The sequence below is a fragment of the Apodemus sylvaticus genome, chromosome 12 (assembly GCF_947179515.1).
Source record: "Apodemus sylvaticus chromosome 12, mApoSyl1.1, whole genome shotgun sequence".
In the NCBI taxonomy this organism is placed as follows: domain Eukaryota; kingdom Metazoa; phylum Chordata; class Mammalia; order Rodentia; family Muridae; genus Apodemus; species Apodemus sylvaticus.
This window is the reverse complement of record NC_067483.1, coordinates 25112013-25124712: the sequence shown is the minus strand read 5'-3', so window position 1 is coordinate 25124712 and position 12700 is coordinate 25112013. Positions and strand designations below refer to the sequence as shown.

Sequence of the window (12700 nt, the reverse complement as noted above, 5' to 3'; positions counted from 1 at the left end):
TCAAGAAATACAAAACTTGTACACTTTGTGCGACTCTTCTGAGTAGTGTGAGGAAATCTCACAATATCTTGTTTGTTTATCTAACGTTTATCATTCATTTGTTTCGAGCAGTGCCTTGTGTAGCTCAGGCTAGCTCAAACGTGGTGAGTGGATGAGGATGGCCTAGAGCTTCTCTCATCTCTACCTTCCAAGTTGCGGGGGTCACAGGCGTGCCTCGTTCTTCCCAGTTCACGCGGTGCTGGGGCTCGAACCCAAGGCGTCCAGCATGCTAGGCGAGGACACCAGGGCCGGAGCTACAGCTCTAGTTCCGGATCTCACGTGCGAATCACCTCTTTGTTCAGTGTATCCTCACTATGCGTCTTACCTTCTTATTAACCACTGCTTTGCTTTCTAATATCCCACTCTCAGAATCCTTATTTTACCTAAAAATGGCCCAAAGGCCCAGAGGGGCAATACTGGCTATTCTGTTACAATGTAGCATCACTGTTTACCTTTACTGTGCCTGATTTACAAATTGAACCTTTTGATAAGTATGCCATGAATAGGAAAATATAGCATATACACACACGCATACATATACTAAATCCATATGTATTTGCATGTGAGCCTCATCCTGACCAGATAAGGTGAGGACAGGTATGGAAGGTTTTCTCAGGAGTGTGAGAAGGCAGGGCAGGGACAAGGAGTGTCTAGGATGCCGGAGACATCCCTGCTGCTCAGCTCAGGGCTGAGCCTGCCATGTGGCTTTGGACAAGGCAGTGGTGCCCGAGTGGACAGCAGGGGCCTCGCCAAGATGAGCGGTACCACAGGGGTAGGCACGGGGATGAGGGGGTTGGGTATGGTATAACCCACCAGTGTGTATCTGTTGGATAGGGGACGTCCAGGACACCTGGAGCTCATATAAGAGATGTACAGGAATTCAGTACTCTAAATATGTGAGATGCAGTGAAGCACACGGAGTTATCTTCCTCCTAACATACATCCCTTCTCTGGAGGTACCAGGATGCAGAAGGAAGACACCCAGCTTCACAAATAGATCTTAGCAATGGACACCTGCAGTTGCTGAGAGCGGGTGGCCAGATGCCCTGTTGAAAAACTCCCACCTGGGAAATCACAGACATTACAGGACACGGAGGACTCTCACTGCATGCATTTGGCCCTAGCCTGTGAAGGACAGAGCTCAAGGTTGCTTCTTAGTCGTCCCTTCCTGAGCCTAGATAGACACTCCCGATGTGGCCTCCAGCCTGCGATTAGCACTGTGTGTGTGTGTGTTTACATGTGTGTGTGAAGGTCCCAGGTCAATATCGGAGCCTCCCTCAATCCTTCTATACCTGGCTGCCCTGTGCCTCTGCCTTCCAAGTACTGGGGTTGAATAATGTCTCTTGATGAGCCTGGAACTTCCTGGTCCTGGCCGTGGGGTCTCTCTAGCATTGGGATTACAGGCAAGTGCTTCTGTGCCTGGTTTTGTTTTTTGTTTTTTGTTTTTATGTGGCTTCTGGGGATCTTAATTCAGGTCCTTGTTCTTATACAGCAACTGCTTTACTATTGGAGCCATGTCCCCTAGAACCCGCACCCCTCAGCAATTTCTTTTCCCAGGCCTGTGTTGTTTCTAAAAGACCAGGCTAAGGAAAGCCACTGTTTGAGGTTAGCCTTGAGTCCACTTGTTCTGAGCACTTCGGAGCCTTTCAAAAGAGGCGATTGTGCACACAAACCATGATGAGGCTGATCAGAAGTTGGGGTACTTAGCGAGATGTGTACACAGCACTGCCGCTCGCACGCGCCCTTCTCCGGCAAGGGCCGAGGGCCGCTCTGTGGAGAGGGGTGCTGTTTGCCTGGGTTTTGTCCTGGACAGATTTGCATCCACTTGATGGATTGCTGGGGTCGGGGGGTCTTCTCCTTGGGAAGCTGTGGAGTGTCTGCTCAGTGCGGTGGAGACGCGCTGCCCAGTGTTTGCCTAGGTCCTTGAGATGCCAGGGGCCTTACGTGGTGCTAGATCAATATGAGGAACGCTTAAGATGCTCAGGGCAGCTCTCAGGAGCCCTTTTCACAGTGAGTGTCCTCCTAGGACACCGCAAAAGAGAACGCTCTCGCTCCGAGGGTGCCCGGAGCCTCTTGTTTGTTTTACCAGCCATGGTGGCCTCTTGAGTTTGCCAAAGTGATTTGGAGAGGCCCTTGCCGCTGCAGCCCTGCGTGGGCTCTCTTAAGCCCTTGCCCTATAGGCTGCCTTCTCTCTGGCTGGCTGGATGCTGAAAAGACTCCTCACCGGGAGCAGCCAGTGGGCTGAGGAGGGCTCTTGTAGGGAAGGGCAGCTTGCTCCTAATAAACAACTTCTACTGCCAAAGTGCCCTGCAGCTTGGCCTCGTGGCTGTGGCTGTCTGTTTTGGCAGGACGGGAGATGTTTTTGGTTTTATTGGGGGTGTTTTTCTGGGACATTTGCGACACCTGTTGATTCCGTTCATCCGAAGGCTGAGCCTGGACATCCAAGCTCTGTAGTTCTGAATCCTCTCACTTTCGAACTGCATCCCTGGTGCAGTTTCACATTTACCTTCTTAACTGGGGGACTTGTTTTCTTCGGCACACACACAAAAGACCCTATGCACGCGGCCCAGGGAAGGGGTGGACAGCCCAGTCATTGGTATGCGGTGTGTTTCCCTTGAAGCCTAGGGGGTGGGGTGGGGGTGGGGCACAGCTCTGCCAGTTTGTGTTTGGGATGGTGAGGAATGGCGATCTGTGTGTGTGTGTGTGTGTTTCTCTCTCCCTGTCTCTGTCTGTGTGTGTCTGTCTGTGTGTTTCTCTCTCCCTGTCTCTGTCTCTGTCTGTGTGTGTGTCTGTCTGTCTGTCTGTCTCTCCCTGTCTCTGTCTCTCTCTCTGTCTCTCCCTCCCTCCCTCCCTCCCTCCCTCCCTCTCTCCCTCCCTCCCCCGTCCCCTAGACATCTGTGCTTACTCTAGTGTGACAGGGGTCTTAGAAATGAGGGTGTGTGAGCGCGCACGTGCGAGCGTGCATGGCTCAGCCTCGTGGAGCTGGAGCCAGGTGGTGGGGCGGAGCTAGGACAAGCATCTCCTGCCTGTCTTAGCCACTTCCACTCACTTCTTGGGGACTTTTTTTTTTCCTGAACAGTTCCCAATATTGTGTCTGACTATTCATTCGTTCTCTGTCCAGTCCACTCGGGCCCACACAAATGAGAAAGTAGATGTTTGCACCTGCCCGTGGGGAGAATGTCAATGATGCCCAGGCAGGGGCTGTGGCAGGTCACGGGTGGATTTCACCCAACAGTGAGTGCTGAGGTGAGGCTGAGGTGGGGGCCGAGGAAGCTGGGAGCCTTCCTGGAGGAAGCAGGGCTTGGCCAGCTGAGCAGAGAGAGTGTCCCTGGGGAGGGGTCTCAGCCAGAGTTGGGCTGGAGGGTCTGAGCCAGGACTCCATCTCCGCTTACAGAAGGGGAGGGCAGAGGAAGGGAAGGGCAGAGGAAGGGAAGGGAGACTTGGTGTCTTTGCCCAGGTTCCCCAGTTGTCCCCCTCTTGGTTTATGACCTCATGAAGGTTCCCTGAATATGCAGAGCGAGGCTTTCTCAGGAAAGGGACATGTGAGTGGAGGGATTGGGGTCCCAGGTTTGTGAGGAGCCTGAAAGTCACACAGTTAGTGTTCCTGCTGGACACACAAGTAGGAGGACAGTGTCCAGGCCTCTGTGTGCCCTCAGAAACATGGCTGTACAATCTGCTCTCTGTGCTTTCTGCTACAGAGTTGCTGTGGACCTTGCTGCCAGTCTGTTCCCTGAGCTAGCTTCACCCCTTCTGGCCTGCAGGCAGGGTGTCTGACACAGGCAGTGTGGCCCAACAGGCTTGCTCCTGCTCCAGCTCTATGCGCCCTCCAAGGGGTCAGCCCCACTTCCCACATCCCACATGCCAGCTGGTGCCCCTGACCACTTGTCCCCAGTGTCCTCAGGCCCACTGTCTCCAGTTACTCTTACTAATGTCCCTATCTTGGGGTCCTGTCGGGGACACGATGAGGTAGGCTTCCTGCAGCTTCGAATCTAGAGGGACGTAGAGTGCTCCTCTACAAAACTACTTCCCTGTGACATGGGGCCAGTGGCCTGCGTAGGAGGGCACACCATTATTCCTCCATTGACTGAGGTGACTTTCTGAGATTTTAAAGCAGCTTAGCACGTCCTCGAGTGGCTTGGGAGGGTGGCTAGGTTGCCTTGGCTTGCCAGGGCTTCCGTTTCTTCTAGTTTTTAAATTTTCTGTTTATTATCATCATGTGTGTATCCGTGATATGTGTGTGTGTGGGAAGCGGTATGCATGTGTAGAGGTCAAAAGACAACTCTGTGGAGAAAGACAACTCTGTGGAGAAAGACAACTCTGTGGAGTCGGTTCTCACCTTCCACCTTTCCATGAATCCCAGGAATTAAACTCCAGTCACTGCATCATGAAGCTTGTGCAAAAAGTGCCTTCATGGGCTGAGCCATTTTAACAGCCCACTGGTTTCTCCTTTCTAGTGGTTGTGCGTGTGTGTGCATGCCCGTACATGTGTGTGTGTATGCCTGCATGCATCCGTGCCCATGCATGTGTGTGTGTGTGCATGCCCGTGCGTGTGCATGTGTGTGTATGCCTGCATACATTCGTGCCTATGCATGTGCGTGTGCGCGTGCGTGTGTGTGTGTGTACACGTGCACATGCCTAGGAAGCCTGCCTGCCCTTGCTTTTCTTTTTTTTTCCTGGGACTGGAGCTCTAGCCCTCAGTAACTTTACCGAGGTCTACCTAAGCCTGGTGGTTTTTGTTTTTAGTATTGGCTGGAGAAGGGAGGGCCCTAGGTAAGCATTCAAACCCAACCCCCAAAGAGAGGGTTCGTTTTCAAAAGTAGGTGGCCCCAGGGCCCCCTCCCCCTCCCGGGCCTGTGTGTGGCTCCCTGACAATGGAGAGTCCCGCTGGGCGCCTGCAGCCCAGCAGCTGAGCCGTCTTGAAGGATCTTCTGAGAACTGGTTCTATTCAGAGCTTTGCGGAGCGGTTACTTCTGGCTCAGCTCCCCCATAGAAAACTGGGAATTGTAAGTCTTGCGTAGCCTGAAAAAGAAAGTGACGGGAGTGGGTCTGAGCCAGGCAAGAACAAGGGAGTGCGTATCCAGGGCAGTGTCTTAGAAGGAATTACCAAAGGGAAAGAGAAAAGAAAGACGAAGATACTGTCAGAGGCAGGCCACTAAAAAGATGGACAGGCCTCTGAGCTCCACTCCTGCAGGGCAGCTGAGTGCTGGTCTCCCTCAGATTGGGCCTCCTTAGGCCTCTGCGGAGCTGGCCTGGGGAATGCTGGGCAAGGCTGTTTCCTCTGCATAAGCCCTAGAACTGAGCAAGCCTGAGGGCAGGGAGGCCGAACGTGGTGGACAGCCTCCTGATTCAGGGAAGAGCCACCTGACTTCCTCCCCTTCCCACCGGCAGAATGAAGGCTTTCCTCTCAGCCTGTTGCATATTAATCACTGCCTAGGAGAGGCCCGTTGTGGTGACTTTGTGGGAATTGCCAGGGTTCTGGGGTGCCTCCAGCTGAGAGTAGAGGCATTTGCAATTCATGTTCCTTGCCTGACTGAAAATCTCACTTTCTGCTTACTGGGAAAACTTTAGTGCTTTAATGCTTTATTTTCAGTTCTGTGTGTGTGTGTGTGTGTGTGGCATATGTGTGCCAGTGTCCCTAGAGGTCAGAAGAGGGCATGGACCCCTTTGAAGCTAAGAGTTACAGGTGACTGGATGCGAGATGCCTGATGTGGTTGCTGGGATTTGAACTCTGGTCCTCTGGAAGAGCAGCCAGGGCTCTTCTCTGCTGAGCTGTCTCTCCAGCCCCACTGCCAAGTTTTAATGTGGGATGTAATCTGTTTCTCCAGATATTTGCCCAGTCTTTCAGATCTCAACAAAACTTATTTGCTTTTTATCTTCTTTTATTTTATTATTCATGTCACTGTGTGTTCATTCAGGTGTAAGTGTGTGTGTGCACACACATGTGTGCATGTGTGCGTGTGTGTGCACATGTGTGCGTGCGTGAGTGTGTGCGTGCATGTGTGTGCGCGCGTGTGCATTTGTGTGTGCGTGTGCGTGCGTGTGCGTGCATGTGTGTGCGTGCATGTGTGCGCGCGTGTGCGCGCATGTGTGTGTGTACGTGTGTGTGCGTGCGTGCGTGTGTGTGTGTGTGTGTGTGTGTGTGTGTGTGTACATGTGAGGAGGTCAAACGATAAAGTGGACATCATGCTCAGGAAAGCTGTCCACCTCTTCTGAGACAGATTTCTTGTTCACCTCACGCCCACCAATTAGATGGCCAGGTTTTTGAGCCCCAGGGATCCTTCTGTGTCTGCCTCTCTAGAGCTGGGATTCTAAGCAAGGGCCACCTCGCTCCACATTTAGACACTGGCTACAGGGCCTCAGGCTCAGGTCTTCACGATTGCCAGGCAAATGCTTCCCCAACCGAGCCGCCTCCTCAGCTTGGCTGTTTCGTGCTTTTTGTAACAGATACTTATGTCGTCACAAAGAAGGGCTGCTCGGTGCCCTCATGCCCCTGGGTTGACAGATTGTGGCCTGTAGCTCTCAGCAGCCCTGCTCTGCTTCTTCCTGTGCATTCTGTTCCCCTCTCGTTCCTTCTAGACTGCTCCTCGTCAGTCCTCGTGCTAAGGTCACACCTCAGACCCATCTGGGTGGGTCCATATCTGGTGTTCCACAGGGGGCTCCAGAAAGATAGAAGTAACCCTAAATGAATTTAGTAGGTGGTGTGTTTGTGTATGTGTGTAACACTAATAGACTAAAAAGGAGATATATGTATATATAATACTTAACAATATATACAAAGCAATAACTAAAGAAGAGGCTATAAAATTTAGAGGAATATAGGGGCACAGACAAAATTGGGTAGGAGAGAAACGGAAATGATGTGCAGTATGCTTACGCGAGAGTGGGAGGAAGTGTGGGGTGCCGGGAATGCAGTGGCATCTCTTGCTTCAGCAGCCATGAGCAAACCCCTGCTTCCCAGCTCGATCCTTCACACCGGTAGCCGTGGAGTGAACACTTTCCCTGCCTGTAAAGACCTGCTGGGTGTGGTGGTCAGTTATTGACAGGATGTAGAGTCACCTAGGAGACAAGCTGGAAGGCACCTGCGGGCTGGATTGGGCAGCCCCCAGCTTACTCCTGACTTTGTCCCCTCGCCCGCCCTGCCCTGTCTATGCGTCTATGCATGACAGTCCTCAGACCCTCAAGTACAACCTGCAGGGAACCATGTGGGAGTGTGACAGCTCTTGAGAAAGTCCCAGAACTCCAGCATGGTGTTGCCTTCTTCCTTCCTTGGGCCACTGAGACAGCTTCTCCCATCTTGTTTCTCCCTGAGATCTCAAAGGGTCACATCAGGTAACAGATGGAAAGCGCCTTGGGAGGGAGGTCTGCCCAGTTAGGACAAATGCGGCTGTTTCCTCAAGCTGGCATCCAACCCAGGTGTGGGTCTGCAGGAGAATTTAAAAGACTTTACCAGTGGACAAGGGTCCTTTGTAGGAGCCCCTCCCCCCAGAGTGAGCGCTCCCTTCCCAAGGACCTGGCTGCCCTGTGGAGCTCCGACCTTTCTTGCTCTGAGACTGGGGAGTACTGGCCTTCTCTGTTTCTGACTTCTCACCCATACCCCAGGGAATGAGGAGGTTGTTGACTCAGGGACAATAGTCAAAGTACTATGGGAAGTTTCCTGGGATCCAGGCTCTGAGTCCATTTCTGTCTTCCACAGGGTAACTCCTGTCTCCCATCTCACAGTAGGAGCCCTGGATTCCACCATGCCGGATTTATTACTGCATCTCCATTTGTATGCTGGGAGCCTAAAGTCCGGTCTCTCAGGCTTCTGAAGCAAGGGCTTCACCCACTCAGTCATTTCCCCAACCCTGGCATTTGTTCTCATGGAAGTCTCACCAACTGATTTGGCCATGCTAGGCAGGGGTCACTGCTGCCTCAGTTTCCTTGATACACCCAAGAGGATTGTGTAAACAAACCTAAATGATCCTTTTAGGATCCAGCTAAACACAATTCACTTTTCCCTGACTGTTATTTATGGCCCCAGCCCTGGCCCCTGCCCCTGGATAAAATAGCCAAGGGTGTTATATTCATGTTGCAGAAGTATAGCTGTTGAATATTTTGATCAGGAGAGGAATGGAAAGGCTGGGGATGACCCCATGGCCACCAAGTTCAAGATCAGATATTAAGGCTGAGTTAGACTGAGGCGGGCAGTCCTCCAGAGAATCTTTGTAGAGCCTCATTTCACACTGAGTTTTTACAGATTGGAAATCGTCCCTTTTAGGCCAGAGAGATGGCTACCCTTGTGACAGCAGCCACACAGGCATGAAGACCTAACTTTCGGCACCCACATAAAAAACTGAGCATGTTATACTCTGCCACACACAATGCTGGGGTTGAGGGTGGGGGTGGGGGGTTGGACACAACAGATCTCTCAAGCTCAGTCTAGCTGGCTTCATATGTTGCAGGTTTAATGAGAATTCCTATCTCCAAAGTAAAGTGGAGAGCAGTAGAGGAAAAAGTCTGAAGTTAACCATACACACCAGCACACATGTGAACACACGCCACATGTGTACACACACATGCACACATATGTAGACACATGTGCATATACACATATATGCTCACATGTGAACACACATCACACATGCATGCGCACATATATATGAATATGCGTACACACAAATACCAAACACTCACATATACATGCTCACATGTAAACATAGACACAGTCATCTGAGTAAAAAGAGGAAAACAGAGGCCTTTTCCTGATGAGTATAAATCTTAGCTTCAGAGTTTGCTTACCCCCACATATGTTCTTTCTCACACACCCACAAGCTCACCCTCATTCCGACTCGACTCTGTAAACATCTCTGAAATGTGTATTTTCTTTCAAACTAAAACCACTCAAGCTTTACCAAGACAGGCCGTTGACATGGAATTCACATTTGGCAAATCTCTGTTCTGCGTGTTTTACTGAGTGTGGACTGTTATAAATGAAGCCAAGCCCCTGTGGTGTGGTTCCCCCACACTCCAACTCTCTTTCTTCCAAATGGTTATGGAAGCAGAGCTGTTCCCAAGTAAAAGATAAATTATAGCAGGATCTAAAAAAGCATCATTTAAAAAGTGTCAGGATACAATTGGGTTCTTACAAAGCACACAGGCTGCTAAATTCACAGGAAAATTGAGTGGAGCAGGTTGGCCGGGTGACAGTGTCCTTGCTGTTGATTTATCCTGTCAGTCTGGCCGTGCTGGAGAGGTGGTATCTGCTGGGGAGGACGACGGTTGGTAGGCCCTTCAACTCCTCGTGGTTCCAGTTATTATGTCTGGGAAGGACCCTGGGACTCCGGAGCCAGCGTGGACGTGTACGAGAGAGAGGGCAGTGAGCTGTCCTCTATATGGAATTAACCTGTTCTAGTCCATTTTCTGATGAAAGAACAAAATAGCTAAGGCCAATAATTTATTTACTTATTTATTTAGTGGCGGGGTGAGTGGTTGAATACCCCATAGTTAGAAGTGGTTGTGAGCTAGTGCTTTTAACCACTGAGCTAACTTGGCAGCCCCCAAGGCCAGTAATTTATAAAGAAAAGTAATCTGGGAGTTGGGAAGATGACTCAGGTGGTGATGCACTTTTGTGCAAGCATGAAGACTTGAGTTTGGAACCCCAGCACCTAGGTAAGAAGCCAGGTGTGGTTGTCTACATCTATAACCTCACTACTGGGGGGTGGGCAGAGACAGGAGGGTCCCTGGGGCTTGCTAACTAGCTAGTCCAAAGGAATCAGTGAGGCCCGGGTTCAGTGAGAGACCTGATTGTGTGTGATTGACAAGGACACCCACTGAGGATTTCGAGCCTGCACATGCATACACACACCTGTACACACACATACACATGTGCATACAGATGTGAAGCACACTTATAATCTGTGGCTAGATGTCCAGGGTCCGTATCAGTATCACGGCATTGGCAGTTCATCCATCCTTTTTGGGGAATTTCTTTATTTTTTTGTATCGTGTGTGTACCTGAACCTGCTTGTTTGCATGAGCACCTGCCACATATGTGCAGTAAGTTCTGATGCCAGAAGAGGCTGTCAGAGCCCCTGGAATATTATTCATGTAGAACTCTTGAAGGATTGGTGTAGACTTCGCCTAATGACTTGCCTGTGGCAGAACTTTAGGGTTGTATCCAGTTATTGGATTAGTTAGTTCTAATCTACTAACTAGGGCTAAAAGTTCTAGCCCGGTGGTAGTGGTGCACAACTTTAATTCCCTCCACTCTTATAAAGGAAACCATTTAATTGGGGCTGGCTTACAGTTTCAGAGTTCAGGCCATTATCATCACAGCAGGAAGCATGGCGGCGTGCAGACAGATGTGGTGCAGGAGAGGCAGCTGAGAGTTCTACATCCAGATAGCAGGCAGCAGGAAGAGAGAGGAACACTGGGCCTGGTGTGAGTTCTGAAACCTCAAAGCCCACCCCCAGTGACACACTTCCTCCAACAAGGCCTCTCCCTATGGGCCTATGGGGGCCATTTTCATTCAAACTCCCTGGCCCCTAGGCCATTCAAACAGAGATCCACCTGCCTCTGCCTCCCAAGTGCTGGGATTAAAGGCGTGCACCACCACCACTTGGCTTTTTTAAAAGAAAGGAAGGAAGGAAGGAAGGAGGGAAGGAAGGAGGGAAGGAAGAAGCCGGGTGGTGGATGCGCACACTTTTAATCCCAGCTTTTGGGAGGCAGAGGCAGGAGGATTTCTGAGTTCAAGGTCAAGGTCACCCTGGTCTACAGAGTTCCAGAACAGCCAAGGCTACACAGAGAAACCCTGTCTTGAAAAACCAAAAAAAAAAAAAAGGAAAGGAAAGAAAGAAAACGATGGAAACATTTTATACAAGACAAACACTGCTTCCAAGCACTTACTTAGTCCAACTGCAAAAGTCCCTGTGTCTATCAGTCTCAACAGTGTTTAAAAGTTTGAAGTCTCTTCATAGACCCATGCAGTCTCTTAACTGTAACCCCCTGTCAAGTCAACATGAAAAAGCAGATCACATACTTGCCACATACAATGGCGCAGAATACACATTACCCTTCCAAACAGGAGGGCGGGAGCCCAGTGAGGAAATACTGGGCCAGAGCAAGACTGAAATCCACCTGGACAAACTCCAAACTCTGCATCTCCACGTCTGGTGTCAGAGTGATTTCCAGACCCCAGCTCCTTTCAGCCCCGCTGACTGCAGCACACTTCTTTCTCTTGGGCTGGTTCCTCTCCCTGCGAGGGCTTTCCTCAGCAGGTGTCCCATGATATGCCCAAGACAAGGCAGGCTTCACCCCCACAGCTTCCCATCATGGCCTCCCTAGGCCTCCATGCAGTAACACCGTGTTCACGTGCCTGACCTCAGTGGCTTCTTTCATCCATTCTGGAACTCTCTTCTTCTGTTCTTAACTCTAAAGCCGGAACCAGGCATCCGACCACCAGGTTCTGCTGCTTGCTGGGGCTAGAACGTGGCTCCCTCACTGGAATACACTCTTCCCCAACTTTGCTTTCGATGGTTTCCTTCACTGCCTAAGCGTGGCTGTCCTGGAACTGTCTCTGTAGACCAGGCTGACCTTGAACGCAGAGATCTGCCTGCCTCTACCTCCTGGAGCAGGGATTAAAGGAGTGGCTCCCACAGCCTGCCCTAAACTTCCCTTTATTTTCTCAGATCGGAAGTTTGGTTGGGTGTGTCTGGCCCTGAGGTCACTACTCTCTTTAATCCCCTATCTTGCTCCTTTTCATTGTAGATTCACATAAGTGTGGCCACTAAAAACCAAGCAATACTGTCAGTACTAGGCTGTCTGGAAATCTCTGCTAATGTGGTTAATCCAAAACTCTTCAATTCAGCCTCAGGCATGTTTTCTTTTAAAAGGATAGAAAGCAGCCACATTCTTTGACGGAATATCGGAATATCGTAAGATGATCTCCAGGCCGCATACTAACACTCTTCTCCTCTGAAACTTCTTGAGCCAGGCCCCCACAGTTCAAATCCCCCTCAGCACCACGGTCTTCCATGCACCTACTAGGATGGCCCGTTAAGCCACACTTAAAATGTCCAATCAATTTTCTAGTCCAAAGTCTCAAAATGCCCCCATATTCCTCCAAACAAAAACATGGTCTGTGCTATCACAGCAAAGCCCCAGTCCCTGGGGCAACTTCTATCTTAGTTTTCATTCATAACACCACACTGGGCAAGCATGAAGACCAGAGTTGGATCCCAGAACATCTGTTAAAGCTAGGGGCAATAGCCTGCTGTCATAATCCCAGAGCTGGAAGGCAGAGACAGGTAGATCTCTAACCAGATGGCCTAGCCCAAACCAGTAGGTTCCAGGTCAATAACAGACTCACTCCTGTTTAACACCTTAAAAAAAAGAAAGAAAAGAAAAAAATGAGGTGAACAGAACTTGAGGGTCAACAGCTGAGGTCGGCCTCTGGCGGTTATACACAGATCCATGCACATTCCCCACCCCCCACCCCACCTCCCATCCCCCACCTCCCATCCCCCACCCCACCCCCCACCCCCCGGAGCCACCCATTGCCTGACCCACACATTCCTCCTCATTCCTCAAGCACTAACCTTGTGGTAGCTTAGACATTGTCTTACCATCGTTCCCTACAAACATGGCTTCCTCCCTTGGAAACTGTGAGCATCTTGGGCCCTGG

General features: G+C 50.6%; 1 protein-coding gene across 1 annotated transcript in view; it reads left to right on the top strand.

The window, feature by feature from the left end:
- Gli2 (GLI family zinc finger 2) overlaps nt 1–12700 on the top strand; it is a 227026-nt gene that overhangs the window by 137560 nt on the left and 76766 nt on the right. The window lies entirely within an intron of this gene.